The 16,356-nt window shown below is 44.3% G+C and overlaps 1 pseudogene; it reads right to left on the bottom strand.

The window, feature by feature from the left end:
• Positions 1-632: 632 nt before the first annotated feature.
• LOC130882272 (serine/threonine-protein kinase RIO1-like) lies at positions 633-1,715 on the bottom strand (annotated as a pseudogene).
• Between the last annotated feature and the right edge of the window lie 14,641 nt (positions 1,716-16,356).

Raw genomic sequence — 16,356 nt, 5'->3', positions numbered from 1 at the left:
GTTTTATTCACTGCTATCTCCCAGTACCTAAAATACTTAAATGTTTGATGATCAAATAAAGATGACAAATGGCTGAACGAGAAATGGCTGATGAGCTTAAGTCTAGCAAAAAAAGGCATATAAAAGACGAAGTGGGATCATATGACAAGAACAGAGCCGCTGTGAACAGCAACATCATGGCCACATGACTTCTCTTATGAATAGAACTCAAGGCTAGAGGCCACAGCTTGGTAATCAGTTGATTACAAACATGTCTTTGACATGCACAAAGAAAACAAATAACCCCAAGTCTGTCCAAATGCCTTTATGCTCACTTTTATAAGACAGTGGATGGTCATCACATTTAAATATTTACGATGCTTCTGAAAAAGTTTGCAGGAGAAAATATATAAAAAATAAAATGTACAAAGTTCTTCATTAAAATAGTGCTTTAATCTTTTAGAAGCAGAGCCAGTAGCTGGATCCCGACATTAAGGGCTTTTGAGGCAATCATATGGCCACACTGCAGTCATCCCCAAAGGAAGAGATGGGAGAGACTCGGGTTCAGTCAAGACGCCATCCTCCAGCTACCTTCAGCTTTTACCTGAAGCTTAAAAAGTAGCTGAGGAATGTTCACAACACGGATCTTCGTTCTATTTGCCTTTCTTGGCCTTGGCTGTTTTTTTCTTTACTTTTTTTTCACATGTTGAGGGATTTTACTTTCCCTCTTCTCTCTCTGGGCTTCCTTGACCATCTTCTTTCTTTCCCTTTCATCAATGTCAGGGTCAGCAGTGTTTTTTTTTTGTTGTTTTTTTTTTTTTTACTGGACATTATCTCCCTGCTCTTTGGAGTCTGTCAGAGCACTGTGAACTTCCAGCATCTTCTGAATCCAAACAGTCTTTTTCTTAACTTCACTTTCTAGGAGAGCAGGGACTCCTGGACTCCTGACAAATCTTTTTTCAATCCCGTGTCAGTCTGGTGTAGAATATTATCTTGTTGAGTATTCAAAGCCGTGTCTTCTTCCTTCATCCTCATCATTATACCCACATCTCTTTCATACTTTTCCACTTCATTCAAGGTTCTGGGAATATATGCTTGCTTGAACACCTCTTCATCCACATGATCTTGGCTAGTCTTTTCTTCCTGGTCCTTTGGGATGCTGTTTCCACGGCCTTTCCAAGATAAGCATCCATGTTCCCGAGGGTGATGGAAGGATCCATGACAAACTTGAAGAGCTCCGGAACAGTGTCACAGCGACAGCATATTTGAAAAAGAAACCATTGACATTGGCACAGTCTTTTCTCCAATGCATGTGGGTGATGATGCTCCACAGACTAGGGAACATCAGTGATGTACACATCTCCACCACGGTACAGCATGTTGAGTTCACTGAGATCCGAATGGATAAGTCTAGCGTCCTGATACATTTTCCTCACGTACTGAATGACCTGCAGGAACAGCTCCTGTGCCTCTGATTTTGACAAATGGACGCTTTTCAAAAGTGGTACAGGCGTGTCATCTTTGCCCATGAAGCCCATGAGAAGAACATGACTTCTTAGCTTGATTGGTTTTGGACACGGTATGTTTGCTGTTGTTAGCTTGGATAAATTCCTCATTCTCTTCTCTGCCCATGTCTTCACCATTTTTCTAGGGTTTCCTTTACAATAGCCACGATGAAATCTAAATTCTTCAGTTACATGGCTATTCACTTCAATGGTCTTTTCTAAATAAAGCATGTGTACGTGTACACACACACATACACACACACACACACACACACCAATCATGTATTTTTCTTATCTCTTCTGGGCCAAGATTCAACTTCACATTCTCGGGGCACATATTAGGACCTTGAACTTGTGGAATCTGAAAAACATTCATTAAGTACTTAATGATATACCAGTCATGCTAAGTGATGGGAGTTTAAAAGTGTATCTGCTATAATCCTCGTTTTTGAAGCCCTCAGTCTTCGGAGGGAGAATCAAGCAGTTTTAAGGGCTGCGCTGGAGACAGCTTTAGGAGTGCGGAGGTGGGGAAATGAGTAATTTTGCCTGAGGGAACTGGGGAAGCCTTGAAGACAAGGTGAGCTTGAGACAAGGAGTGGGAGGTTACTAGACAAAGAGGGAAATTCTGGCTCAAAGGAATGATACCCTCCAAAATACAGGGGCGGCAACCAAAGCATGGAATCATGGACTTTGCTGGGGAGAAACTCAGTCGGTCTCATGTGTCGTGCTTGGATAACAAGCAAGGCAGGGCAAACTTCTCTGCTGGGCACACAGAGGCCAGGGGTTGTGGGTTCTAGTTTCCTAAGACTCTCTGAGCATCTCTGAAGCAAGAGGACGGTCCCTACAAACCAGAACCTCCCAGCCCGTTCCTGTGTGTTCATAGAACAAGTGGGGAGCCTAGGTGAGAGCTAGTACCCCCACATCTCCTTTTTCCAGGCCCAACTTTCCTCTCTGGAGAGCTAAGTGGAAACCGGAGAGGGAAAAGGGAGTTTAAGCTAATTCCTCACACCAGCTTGGAGAAGGTTTATTGTCATCTTTACACACAGAGGTCATTCTGCCCAAGCCGTACCCTGATGGTGCCCTTACACCTTTCTGTGTGGCCTCTCTAGTATCTGTGTGTTTTGGCTGATAATTGCTGGCCTTCCTATTTATAGACTGTTCCTTGTGTTATTCACTTACAGCGTTTCTGTGGCCCAGCGTTCTGTCAGGTCCCAGCTGGTCTGTAGCATGTAGCAGCCATTAACACCACAGATGCTTTTTACGGTCTTCATCCTACAGCCTAGCTCAGCGCTCTTTGGTGAGTTTAAAACTGTTAGCTTCAGACACATATATCTGGGAGAGGGGAGGTGGGAATGCTTGCTTGTGTCAAAAATCTTTCAAAATTAATACAAAGAAATAAAAGTCCCCTATTAGCCAAATGATAAAATACTCATTTTGCCTTTTCAAGATACAGAAGAGTGAAGAACTATTCGGAAGAAAGCATTTCCTGATTGATCTAAACCATGCCAATGTTTACTCTTTCATAAAAGCAAACTTGTGGGGACAGAGGGAAGAGTGGAGCCCCCCCCCCATTGCTTTCTTATAGCCCATTTTAAGATGACCAAAGACTGTTATCCAAATACTGAACTTCTGCTTCCAGAGAGAATTTTTAGCATCCTCTGTAACCACTGGCTAGGGGATCTCCCTGTTCCGTAATAATCTGCTCTGCCCCTTTGACAGCCTTAACAAATAACAGCTTCCTGGGGCTCTAATTCACTCCCGTAGAACTCATTCCTTTCACAGCCTGCAGTTCAGTGGCTTTGAGCACGCTTGCTGACCATGGCTCTCCAGTGGCACAGTCACCCAGCGCTTGGTTCTTGGGAAGTTCATTTACTAGACGGAGCATCTATCACTACAGTCTGTATTAGAATATTCAGGATCCCAAACGAAAACCCCGAAACTTGAGCCGCCACTCTCTATTCGCACCGATAGCCCTCCTCTCAAGCCCCAGGCCTTCTGTGACCATACTTTCACCTCTTCTGGCTGTGTCATGTAAGTAGCTGTGGGCATTTGACTGACTTCTTTCACTCTACAGAGTGTTTTCACAGCTGATCCACGTTGCAGTGCATAGCAGTATGTCAGTTCTTTTTATTACTGAATAGTACTCCATCCTACGGTTATATCACTTCTGTTAATCCATTCTTAGTTAGTGGACCTTTGGGCTATTTCCACATTCTCAACTTTATGTTTAATGCTGGGTAAGCTTTTCTCTGTGTGTTTTCTTGGGTTTCACATGGGGAAGAACTTCTTGGTCATGCCATTTGACTGGATGTTTAACATTAGATAATGGTGGCCCCAGATTCCATAAATGATTGCTTATTGTTCCTCCATGGACTCAGATTTAAAAAAAGCCAACATTACCACCTATTTCTTTTGCACAACGCAAGACCTGAGTTACTGCCCTGGTGATAAACACTGATGTATGTGTTGTGTAGTGTTTCCTCTGAGATAAAAGTTCCCATCTTGGAGGGAAGCTGGTTAAGACTTAGGATATTCCAAACTGGGGGGCAGGGGTGGGAGAGACACACATTGTATTCTGCAAGGAAGCTCCTTAAAACTCAGGCAGGACACAACTCAGTAGCTGCAGGAAGTCCCTGAAACTGATTATCTCTTCCCTCCCAAGCTTATGTAAGTAGTAAAGACTGCTGAGGGACACCCTCAAACCAGGCAGTCAGCCTGGAAGAGGTACAGATCCGCCCAGCTACCTGGGAAAGACAATCCCCAACCTGTCGAGCAGCCTGCAGATTGGTCAGCTGTCAGCCATGCTGGAGTGAACCTTTGATGCAGCTGCCTCTGAGTCATGTATGTTCCTGTAAGTAAACCCTCACTTATACTCTTGTAAGATACCCCAATAAACGGATTGGTTCACCAAGCTGGACTCTAGTCATACCCATACTTTAGTCTTCTGCTTCCTATCAGCAGTGAGTGGACCCTTGGTATCATCTTTCCAGGAATAATGTCACACAACAGTACAGAAGTACAAGATGGGCAGCAATGGCGTTCGCTCATAACCTAAGGAAGAATCTGTGTTAGTCAGAGGAACAAGCCGCATGAAGTATTTCATGTTAAAAGCTAAGCTTTAGTAAGAGGCTTTCTAGTTTGTGTCGTCTTTACTCTTTGAATATTACGAAAGAACACTGTGGTTTTCAGGGGCACACAGGGACTGTGACACAGTGCATTCCTGCCACTGTTTGCCAGTGAGTCTGTGTTTGTACGACAGTTCGTTTCTTATTCTAGTACTAGAATAAGAAGAACTCACTCTGGGTTCAGCAAAGGGGTCAGAGAGAACTGAGATGCACCTATTTTTCTTACAAAGCCCATGACCAGGTAAAGATGAGCCTGGACACCTTCGGCCAATCACTCATGCCAGGAATGTATCTGAAAGTAGCTATTCAGGGGAAGGGCACAGGACCACCAGGTAGGGACAACAGGAGATATCCGAAGAAGAAGTGGTATTTGACATGTCTTGGCCAATGAGTAAGATTTTGATGTAAGTTACACAGAATGTATATTGTAGAATTTCACAGGAAAGAAAATATTTGAACCTATAAACCAAGAAGGAAAAAGCCCTAAGTAGTTCAGATTTAAATTTCTTCAATGCTTCTTATAACCATATTTTTTGGCAAGTTAACTGAGTGTTTAAAGATAATTTTCTTCTTTCTAAAATGGACAAAATACATACCATCAAATGTTATAAAGATTAACTGGTAATATGTTAATAAATGGTCTTGAGAGTGTCTAAAACGGTGCTCAGCAGAAAGCTGTACTCAAAGGATTTGTCTGCAGTGTGGGGATCTAAGGGAAGAAGGTGGAGGTTGGACCCATGGGGCAGAGGCTCTTGATGTGGTCAGGAGGCTGGGACTTTGTTCACAATGTAAGAGGAAGCACAATGTCACCAGAGCACGGATGGGAGCACACAAGCTGGCTCCGTGCTCACAGCCATGGGGGCATCTTGTGAATCTGAGATAAGACAGAACATAAAAAATTAAATAAGGAGTCTCTGCAAAAGGCTTTATGCCAGCCGGCTAGCCAGAGTGTCTACCAACTCTTTACATTTGGAAGACAAAAGGCAAGACGGTAAGTCTATGTCCTTGCAGCTGAGAGAACAGCAATGCCACTAGCCAGGAAGACAGAGTTAGAAGGACAAGAGCGCACCCCAGGATCTTGCCGTATCTGGGAGACACCTGTGTGAAGTTGTCAAGCAGACAGAAATGAAGGTTGTAGTGTACAAGAGAGGTCTAGGCTGGAAACTCTGCCAAGTCAACTGCCAAGAATGAAGGGTGACAGGATTTCCACTGGAGAGTTGATTGGCCATGAAGAAGAGAAACAAAAATGTGACCAGCGCAGCGTGCCTAACAAGGCTTGAAACATGGAGATCCATCCGAGTGTGTCAAGGACTGTCGAGACTTCAATTGCTGTGAGCGGGGAAGGAGGGCTGCTGTGGAAAAGGCCACAGGGAGCCTTTTACTAAATCAACAACACAGCTGTGAGTCTCTGATAGTTCCGATACACATACTTGAAACAAGCCGCCAGGCCTTTAGTGGGACTTGACAGTGAAGGACTGAAAGCCAAGCGTTGTTAACAAGAAAAGGCGCTCTCATATGCCTTTTCTCATGACTGGGCTGGTCATTCCAACTTCCAACTGCTTTCTGAGCCGGTTTTTATTTTACATTATTTATTTATTCATTCATTCATTCATTCATTTATTTATCATGTGTCCTGTGTACGTGTGTGTGTACATGTGTGTGTGGGGGGGTGTGAGCCATGGCGCACATGTGAAAGTCAGGGGATGACCTGCAGGGAGTTAGTTTTCTTCTGCCACGTGGGTCCCAGGAATTGAACTTGGGTCTTCAGGCTTGCTGGGAAGTGCCTTTACCCACTGAGCTTCCTCTGCCTCCTCCTATGCCATTTTAAAACAAATCTTAATGTGAGAAGGGTTAATAAACTTTTCACGTCCAGGACAAGGTAAGCCTAGAGGAGTGATTTGAAATACTGTTATGATCCATCATAGAGATGCCTTTTCACAACCGGGAACACAAAAGCCACAATCGAACTCCACCCTAGAAATATAGAAATTAATAAGAAAAAAGAGAAAAGAAACATATTTTAGTTGCTCATGAATAATGCAGACATGAGCACCATTTTTATAAAATATATGACAAATTAGAGTAAACAGAATCTATATATAAATTGATTTAGAAATTTAATAGCTTTCTTGCTTCCCTTAAGCAATATGCTATTTAAAAGACTCTCATTTGCCCTGGGGAGTTATATAGGTATATATGTAACAAAGCACGCCTGGTGAGATCTGCAGTTTCGCTCAAATTAATCACTACTTGCCAACATTAAGGGAAAACGGTAATTTGTAGGGCTACAGTGAATACAAAATTTTTAAATTATGTTGTGTCCTAAGGGGAAATTAGCCACATAAAAATGTATTTTCAATAAAATAGATGGGAAAGTACAGGATCCTGGTCCTTAGTAATTTTAACAAGGGAACAATATTTTTTATCACCTTCATTATTAGCTTTCATGAGGGTGCTTATCAGAGCCGGTCTTGGTCCTAAGAAATTGAAAGTAGGAAAATAATGTTCAAATCAGACCTCCATTATTTCATGCCCAGTTCTTTAGAGTTCTCTCGGTTCTGTATCACGTCGCCCGCAAATGAAGTTCCTTGCATAGAATGAATAAGAACTTAAAGCAGACAGATTCCGAAGCCTTTGGATGATAGGGATCTGTAGAGTAGGTTGGATGGAAAAATGGGCTAACACGGTTTTGTTGAGAAGGTTCAAGTGAGGGCCCGCTCTCCGTAGGAGGTTTCTTCTCTCTGGCCACAGCATCTTTAAAAACATTTCTCTGAGCAGCTGTAGATCATGGAGATCAGCAAGCCCAGCCAGCAGTCCCATGATCACAGCAAGCTCCGCGGTTTCTGTGGGAGCCTCTCCCCGACAAGCCTCACTTTGTTCAATGAACATCAGCTCACTAGCTCCTGGGTTAAGCCTGCATCTACTCATACATGTCCACGCCTTATGGATGCCTAACAGTCTCCTTTCCTAAATGAATCCCACTGTCTGACTTTTTAATGCCCCATTAAGGGCTGCTGTGTCTTAATGGTAAAAACAAACAAAAAATCACCCCTCATCACGTGGCCAGGGGTAGCCCCAAGTGTCTGTTCACTGACAGCTCCTCCACTGGCCTCGTCTTGTCTCACACCACCCTCGACCTGCCCTTGTTCTGCCCTTCACCTACATCCTCACCAGGGACTATTGTAAACTTCCTCTCTCTCCAGCAGACACACGACCTCCCCACATTAACTCAACCTTCCAGCAAGCCTATTGGCTCCTCCCCCACCCTTGTCCTCTTTATCTTTCCATTCCAGGGACGTAGAGCTGCCCCCACCCCTCTCCCCAGGAGTCTCGAACCATTAACCACTCTTCTCTGGTATGACTATTCTCTTTTTCGGGCTTTACTTTTGTATTCACAAATATTAATTACACTATGGACCACCATGGCATTTCCACACATGGATATAATAATGTATTATGACCATATTCCACCTTTCTTGTTCTCATTTCTCATGATCTCCTTTCTCCTCCCAACTGGTCCCTCGTTGTCTTCTTTATTTTAAATGACTCAGTGAGTTTCATCAGGACTTTTCAGGACTATGAACACCTTCCCAGTCTCTTCACTTCTGAATTGAATTTCTCTTCCTTACCAGGGAGGGGTGGGGCCTCAGCCTCCACCCCCACCCTTGCCGTGGTCTGAAAGATCTATCTCTCATTGTGGCTTCATCGGTTTCCTTAGTAACACGGAATGTTTTGAATCTCCCACCAGCTCTCTAGCCCTCTTCCCTGTCAGTATTTGACTGAAGGTCCTCACCCTGCAACAGTCTAACTGGGAGATGGAGCCCCACCGGTTACTTTTATCACTGAGGAACTGTTAACTTGTAAAACATTCACCTGGCAGCGGGAAGGCGAAAGAACCCTCGGGTCAGATCTGTCACAGTGGTTCCTATAGGAAACCGCGCCACCTTTTCTGCCAAGGAACACAGGAGGAGGGAGGCTTGCGCTGTTAAGGTCAGAACTTGGAAAGGTCTCTGGGCCCAAACCCCAGTTTCAGAAGGAAAGGACAGAATTAGAGCCCGAAACGGGGAACCCGGCTATGTGGACACTTTCGTAATGCTGGTCCCCCAGCTGCACGTCGTGCGCTGGTGAGTGGTGAGCTCGTGGCCGCGAAGACGGTTCTGTGGTTCGGGGCACTTGCAGGTCTTGCAGAGGACCTGGGTTCAGTTTCCAGCATCTACATTAGGCGCCTCACAACCTCTGAAACGCCAGTTCTAGGGGGGCAGGGATCTGATACCCTCTTCTGGGCTCTAGAGGCACCTGCACAAATATGGCATGTACACACACTCACACGCACACACATGCACACATCTAACATACTATGCTGTGGCAGGCTCTTACTGTTTTCCTCCTTTAGCTTCCATTGCAAGAGCCTAAGAAGCGACCAACTGACACACGAGAAACCCGGTCTACAAGCCCAGCTCCAGCATCAGAAAACAATCATGGAAAGTGAATTTGGAGCAATAGATAAAAATTGGTCCCAACCCCATAGCCTCAAAGACCTCTGAATATTCAGAAACCTATTTCCTGGGCCCAGGAGTCTCTGCTGGAATAGTTATTTGGATGCCCCACTTTGACCTCAAATGCAAGACACTCCAAGTTGCGCTCATCTTTCTCCTCCCTGTCCCTAGCCCTACCCCCTTCTTCACTGTTTTCTCCAGATGAGTGAAGGGCACCTTTCCATGTGGATGAAGCCCCCGCAGTGTCACCCTGTCTGAACACCTTGCCCCTTTACCTGAAGTCAGCCATCAGCCTTTCTGTACCCATCTCTCCTTACTGGAGTAAGGCATGGTTTCCTACTTAGTCTCCCCATCTCTTGTCTTTACTCTTTACTGTATCCCAGGCTCTAATTTTCTGCAATGATTCCATGTACAGACAAAATACTCTTTCTAAAAGATGTTGCTTGCCTCCCAGCTTCTGAAAGCCCATTGCTGGCGTCCCCTAAGCTTTGAGATCACATTTTCTTTGGCGTATGTAGATCTCCAGTCTTAATTCTTACCTCCAATTCTGCCCCATCCCCTTTCCCGGTGCAGCCTGAACTCGGTGCCCAGAGCATGCTAACACCTCTTAGCTTCGCCACTTCACGTAATCTCCCTCTCTTCTAGATAGCCACACATCCCATTTCCGTTCTGGATTACTCTTCCTATTTCCTGTCTCTAGCCCTTTATCTCCCAACCCCTTTCTGTCCTTCAAGACCAAGCAAGTTTTGACTCCCAGGAACATTCTGTCTTCATCCTTCGCCACCTTCCTCCCACTCCAGACTGTTAATTCCTCACTTACAAGACTCCAGATTCACTTGTGATCTGGTGATGTTGCTGAGGGGGGAAGGGTAGGGGACCTAGAGCCAAACTGTCCATGAGTCCTAGACATTTTACTGTCTGTAAGACCAGCCCACCCCTCACTTCTCACATATGCGAAACTAGCCTTATAACACTGTGATGGTTTCCTGACATGGTGCCATGGCGATTAAATAATACATGCAAGTAAATCTCACAACTGGATTTCACTCGCTGTTTTCAGAGTACCTTCATCGCTTCTCTCCCTGGCTCTTGGTGAATGTTGACTATGCCACGCCAGAGCACAGACGGACAGTTCTTTAGAACAACACTGCCTTTCTGCTCCTCCACTCTCAGCTCTGTTCATTGGGGAAGAGCCAGGACCCGACAAACACTGAAGTTGCCCTTAGTCCATAATTCTTTAGAGATAGATTTGAGCCTCATGTTTTCTTAGGCATGAGGAACCCCCCCCCCATTTCCTCCAGGAGAAAGAGTGAATGCTTTGCCAGCCCTGGGATGGGGATGTTTTGTCTTGGAGTGGTATTCAAGTCAGTTTAGTGGGAACTCCATTAACGTTTTCATGGGAAAGATGGAATTGGCCGGCACCCTACTTCTGCCTTCCAGCTTTGCTAGACTTCTGGCTGGGCCCATGGAGAAAAATCCAGTGATGCATGAATTGAAGCAGCCCAACTTCTTCCCTGTGGGCCAGTCAGCAGTAGCCCGGGCTACACCTTAAGATGAGTGTTCTTCCTACACATGTATTTCTACTTTTGAACCCAAGTTCCAATGGGAGCATAAAACACACTACTCCAAACGAGATGACCCCCTGCTAATTCTTTCTACCACACACAGAGAGAAAAGGAGCCAGCACAAGTGAATAGAACTTCTCCAGAGAGACTTCTGACCACCACGCATGAAGCCCTCAACCAGCACTCTTGAGATAGCAATATCTAGGGAAGGTGTGTGTGCAGAAGGAAGACACCATGCAGATTTCGCTTTTCTTTTCTTTCCACCAGACCTACTGTTGACTTTTCACAGATTTCCCAGCAGAAAAACGAGGGTGGATGATAGCATAGGAGAAGAATGTTCCACTGTGGCCAGTTCGTGCTCCTCCAGAGAGTGACTTGCATGCACGTGCAAGGGCGGCTGGGAGTCCCAGTTGGCTCGTGAAGCCTGTGGGAAGGTTTGTTATTCCCTGGGAGCTAGGGTGCAATGACCTCCGTCTTTCTTTCCTCTAGGAGGATATAGCTCACACTGGCTCATGTTCTGTTACACGCTGTCACCTCAGGTGGCCTCGCAGCTGAACCACTAAGCAAGTTAGCAGCAGCCCTGGCTACACAGTGTCTTACTGGCTCCACCGCCCATAAGTATATCAAGTCTCTGACGGTCCTCCATTTAGACAGTGAGGGAAACTAGGGAAAGGGTAGTAGAGGTAATGATTTTTTAAAACATGATATTTAGCACCATTTTGTAAAGGAAAAAGCAAGTGGGCCTAAATTTGGGGCAAGGGAGCTGAAATATTGACAACCTACAGGGGAACTTTCTTCCCAACCAATACAGGATTGACCTATGACTTATGGTCTCTGAGAGGGCTTGTGTATTAATACCCAACTTGCAAACTCACAAAACCCAACAGTGTGTAAGAACTCTGCGTGTATTTCTTGTCACACTTGTTTCTTATCTCACGAGTATCTGCTATTTATACCTAAGATACTGCAACCAGTTTGTGAGCTTGCTTTTTAATGCTTTTAGATTGCTGTGCCCCAGGCCTGGCTTATGGCAGGTATGGTGGTTTGAATGAGAATGATTCCCAGAGGCACAATTTAATAACTGGTCCCCAGTTGGTGAAACTGTTTGGGAAGGATTAGGAAGTATTGTTGGTGTTGGTTCTATTGACACAGCATTGTTCTATAGAATCCTGTGTTGCCTTTTGGGAGGAGGTGTGCCAATGGGGGTGGGCTTTGAGCTTCCAAAGGACTGGCGCCATCCCCAGTGTCTCTCTTTGCCTCTTACTTTCAGATCAAAATGTGAGCTCTCACAGCTACATCTTTGCTCTGCCATCATGGACTCCAACCCTCTGAAACTGTACTTACACACTTTTTTTTTTTGTAAGTTGTCTTGGTCATGGTGTTTTATCACAACTATAAATAAGTAATGAAGGCAGAGGGGAAAGCAGAATAGTAAGCTATTATTATAGAAACCTACTCTGGACTATCATTGAGAGATATCTGATCTACTTTTAAGTTAGAGAGGGACACACAATTTCAGAAATTAAGGGTAATTTATGTTATTTAATTAATATAAAGAAGTAAAGATACATGTACTTAGTTGGCCTTTGAATATAATTTTGTTGAAATATATTTGGTATATTTATTCCTAATTCTAAATATTTTTGACTAGAGTTGTTAGAAGCCATTTCTTAAAAAATAGTGAATTAGATAAGGCATATTTCACACTTTTAATTTTTAACAAATAAAAATTTGTTGAATTAAAGTTGTTCAAAAGCTGGTTCTGTAAGATGGAGCCAACGGGACAGCTTCAGTGAAGGTCACAGGACTCTCCCTGCTGTTGTGCCCATAACATCATGTCCCTAGAGGTGCCCTGGTGATAACGGTTGAAATAAGCAAAAACCAAGATGACCATCATCATCTGGTACCACGGAGTTTTAAATCACAGCTACAGTGAAATATTGCTGCACATCAAGCATAGGTAAAATCAAGAAGAACGAGAAACCCAAAACTGCTGGTCCCGTTAAGGACCACAGACACCTGATCGCTCAGGTGCTCATGAGGAACAGGAAACAGTGTGGCCATTCTGAAAAATAGGCTGGCGGTGGCCAGAAACGCCAAACATGAGACTGTCGTGTGTGACTCACAACTGCATTTTTGGGCATTCTCTCAGGGGATCGACAATTTATGTTCACACAGAAACTTACGCCTAAATGTGCATATGAACCCCAGTATAACAGCTCCTAGGTGTCTTTCAACAGAAGAGTGGTTTGGCAAACTTTGGTACATCCAAGTGACAGAATATTATTCAGTGATACAAAGAGCCAGTTCCTGACGCACGGAAACAGTCTGGAGGACTCTATAGAATCGGCGGTGGTGGCGCACACCTTTAATCCCAGCACTCGGGAGGCAGAGGCAGGCGGATCTCTGTGAATTCAAGACCAGCCTGGTCTACAAGAGCTAGTTCCAGGACAGGCTCCAAAACCACAGAGAAACCCTGTCTCGGAAAAAAAAAAAAAAAAAAAGAAAAAAAAAGAATCATGCTGTGTCAATAAAACCAATGCCAAGAGGTCTTATCCGTGCTGTGTTATTTGTTTAGCATTCTTTAAAGGACAAAATTGTAGAAAAAGAAAAAAAGATTTGCATTCCTGGGTACTGAGAGTGGGGGAGGGAAGTGGCTGTGGCTTTAAGAGAGAAAGCTGGGGGATTATTTTTGGTACCAAAAATATTTTTTATCTTATGCATATTATTGGCAACATTGTCCTGGTTGTCATATTATACTGTCCTTTCACAAGATACTGCAGTTGGGGAAAAATCTGTGTGAAGGGCGCATGAAAATGCTAGCTAGTTCTTGCAGCTGCATGGAAATCTATGATTTTGGAATAATCTTTAATCATAAGATATTGCTGTCTCTAAATCCCTAAATTCTGGCCACTCCATGCAGCTTTCCTGTGGATGCTACCTGCCCATGGTTTATTTACCTTGGCACACTGGAAGGACTTACCATTCTAGAGATAGCCAGGCTGTTCCATCACGTAGGGAGCACAGAGGTCTTTGTGAGCACAGATAAGTTCTAGGGGATCCTGGAACAGAAGTCCTTCATGGGAAGGAAAGCAAGACTTGTTATTTGTCCAAAAGACTGGGCACAGAAATGCTTTCTAGCCTGGTGGCCTTTGCTATGTGTGACCTGAGACCACACTGGGTCATTCCCCCCCCACACACACACACCTTTATCTTAAGTTCATTTTTCTCAATCTATAGAACCTATCATTATGGAAGGTGTCATGTGTACTTTACAAAGAGTTTCAATATAGTCAGTCATGTCTGATCTTTACTTAGCTCACTTTGTTCCTTAAAGACATTTATGTGTGCTTAATTGTACACATGGGGATGAGTTAATTATCACCAGAAACATTTTTCACTGAATTGTGCTGTGCTTACATATGCATAAGATAAACCACTCAGGGTCAGGTTGAACCAACACCAATGACTAAGTCCTGTTGAACCAGACTGCTTCCTTGCCTCCCTCAGATCATCTCTCTGCAGGCTTGTGGAGGTTGCAGAGACCCCCCCTCCTCCCCCTACCCACCACACAGCGTCAGGAAAACACCAGAGCCAAGCTCACCATTCTCCAAACTCAACTTCCTTCCAGTACAGTCAAAACACTCACTTGATTTGATATCCCAGTCAGCACAGGTTCAGCGCTGGAACAGACCTGCCGTTCCAGACCAGGTCATGCCTTATCTGAGCTGGATAGACCTTTAGGTGATACAGCAGCAAAACTAAGCAACTGACACAACACAGAGCAACATGGGATTATTGGTTAGTTGGTGGCGTATACCTTCCTTGGCCTGAAAAATAACTTAGGGCGTTATTTCTAATCCTGTCTTGTTCACTGGGGTAAGCTGTTTTGAGGCCCCCATCCTAATTCTAAAGAAACTGAGTGGTAAATGGGATTTTGCATGCTTGACTGAGTTAAATATCTTGAGGCAGGAAGCGGATTCTGGATTTTCCAGATGGACGAGATGAAATCGTGAGAGTGCGTACTCAAGGAAAGAAGGCGGTGGTGAGAGAAGGCAAACCAGGAAGAAAAACAGAAGCTGGAATGATTCGACTGTGAGCAAAAGAATGCTGGCTACTGGGAAGCTGGGGGAGGCGCCGAGTAGATTTACCCCAGACACCTTCAAGGTCAGCCCTACTGTCACCTCGATTTCGCTCTTACAGGGTCCGTTTCAGATTCCTGACCACATAAACCACATGAGAAGAATCAGTGTGTGTTGCTGTAGTATCTTAAATTATGGTTTGTGGCAACCTGTTACATCAGTAAGAGGAAATTAGACTTAGAGCCTCAGATAAATGTAAGAAGCAGCGTGAGCATCCTCCCTCTCTGTCTAATAGTATTAGGGGTATTGATCTAAGGGCTGGGGCCATAGCTCAGTTAAAGCACTTGTGTAGCACACACAAAGCCCTGGATTGGATCCCCAGCAGCACAGAAACTAAGTATGGTGGCTCAAGCTTGTAACCCCAGCACTAGGTGTGTAGGGGCAGAAGGATCAGAAATTCAAAGTCATTCTTGACTACGTAATAAGTTTGAGGTCCCAATAGAACACACACACACACACACACACACAGAGAAACACACGCATGCATACACATAACGCATGGGAGACTTGCCGAGGTAGCACAGTGCCTTGTAGGTATCACTTCTCCATATATAATACATGCAAAATGAGGATAATTTGGCTAACCCTAATTTTCTAAATGTTCAACTGCAAGCTATTTAAAAATAAACCCTTTTTTTTTTTTTTTTTTTTTTTTTTTGGTTTTTCGAGACAGGGTTTCTCTGTGGTTTTGGAGCCTGTCCTGGAACTAGCTCTTGTAGACCAGGCTGGTCTCAAACTCACAGAGATCCACCTGCCTCTGCCTCCCAAGTGCTGGGATTAAAGGCAAACCCATTTTTTTTTTTTTTTTATGACAGGGCATCATCTTAAGAATGTTTTTGTCTTGACATTCTGAACAGGGAGGTCTCCCCTCTGTAATACCCACTGTCCTCCAGTATGTTTGAAGACTACATCCAGCAATGCTGACAGAATCTCCACATCTGTTCATCATCCTAGGATAAGGTTCATCTGGATGTAGAAGCTTAAAATGACGCAAATTCAGAAATAGGTCTCTACGTGACAATGACCCAGTTATTCTGTAACCAGTGGCCAGAGGGGGATCCCCAGATTCCTTCAGATTCAGAGGTGGGGCATTTCTGTTGCCCCTGTTTGTCTCTTCCCAGATCATAAAGTTGACTCTGTGTTGGGTCACACACAGTGCTTGGGGACACAAAGGGATTTTCAGAACGGCAGAAGAGAAATTGCAGTGTGTGCCATGATTGTAAAAACAATCCTTCTGTTGGTTTGGCCATCTTTGATGTAATGGCTTTTGTTTTATCTTATTAGACTTTATTTTGTTATGTTTTGTTATCTCTTAGAAGCCTGTTCTTTTTAATGAGAGACAGAAAGGGAGTGGATCAGGATGGGAGGGGAGGTGGGGAGGAACTGGGAGGAGTGGAGGGAGGGGAAACAGGATTGCTGGATATATGGTATGAGGGAAGAATCTATTTTCAATAAAAGGGGAAAATAACTAGTGATCTGTCGGGTTGATAAGCTGGGCATCGTTTTATTTTGGCACAAGGTGGTATCTATTTACTTTCTTTTCA

The sequence above is a fragment of the Chionomys nivalis genome, chromosome 10 (assembly GCF_950005125.1).
Source record: "Chionomys nivalis chromosome 10, mChiNiv1.1, whole genome shotgun sequence".
NCBI lineage: Eukaryota > Metazoa > Chordata > Mammalia > Rodentia > Cricetidae > Chionomys > Chionomys nivalis.
The sequence above is the reverse complement of the archived record's forward strand: the minus strand, read 5'-3'. Positions and strand labels throughout refer to the sequence as shown.